Genomic DNA, 736 nt, shown 5'->3' with positions numbered 1-736 from the left:
GACCCAAACTCATCATTTTTGATGGCTGCATAATATTCCACGGTGTATATGTGCCACATTTTCCCTATCCAGTGTATCGTCGATGGGCATTTGGGTTGGTTCCAGGTCTTTGCTATTGTAAACAGTGCTGCAATGAACATTCATGTGCACGTGTCCCTATAGTAGAACGATTTGTTATTTTTAATAACACTATTGACATTGCATTTGGCTATTAGAATTTACCAATCCTCTGCATATATATATATTGCATATTTTCCTAGACTGTATTCAAATCTATGATTTTTAAACCTGGAACTTATGTCTAGACACAGGTATACCTTTACAAAAACTACCAATTGTTTTGGTAACATACTACCTCCAAAATTTCAAGTAGGAAGTTGCCTTTTGTCTATTTTTAAATGGAAAACTGCTAATCAAAATGCCACAAAATTATACTATCATTTTACCTATAGAAACCAGTATTATTACAGGAAGAAAGCAGAGCCAGTCTTCTACCTGTACTCAAATAAGTGGAAGCCCTTTCTAGACTAAGTTCTCCACAATGTAAAATATCAAACATGAGTTCTCCAAATCCCCGAAAAGGAAGCCTTGTGTTGTATTGCCAAGCCATATTTGTAAGTCATAAAAATAAAACTTGAGAAGAAGCTATGATAACTTACTTTCTCCATTCTTCAAAATTTACATAATCTCAACTGATTTTCTATTTTTATGAAAATGCATTCTTAAGCTAGTTCCT

This window comes from Cebus imitator, unplaced genomic scaffold, assembly GCF_001604975.1.
Source record: "Cebus imitator isolate Cc_AM_T3 unplaced genomic scaffold, Cebus_imitator-1.0 Scaffold49, whole genome shotgun sequence".
NCBI classification, from domain to species: Eukaryota; Metazoa; Chordata; class Mammalia; order Primates; family Cebidae; genus Cebus; species Cebus imitator.
This window is presented reverse-complemented; position numbering follows the sequence as displayed.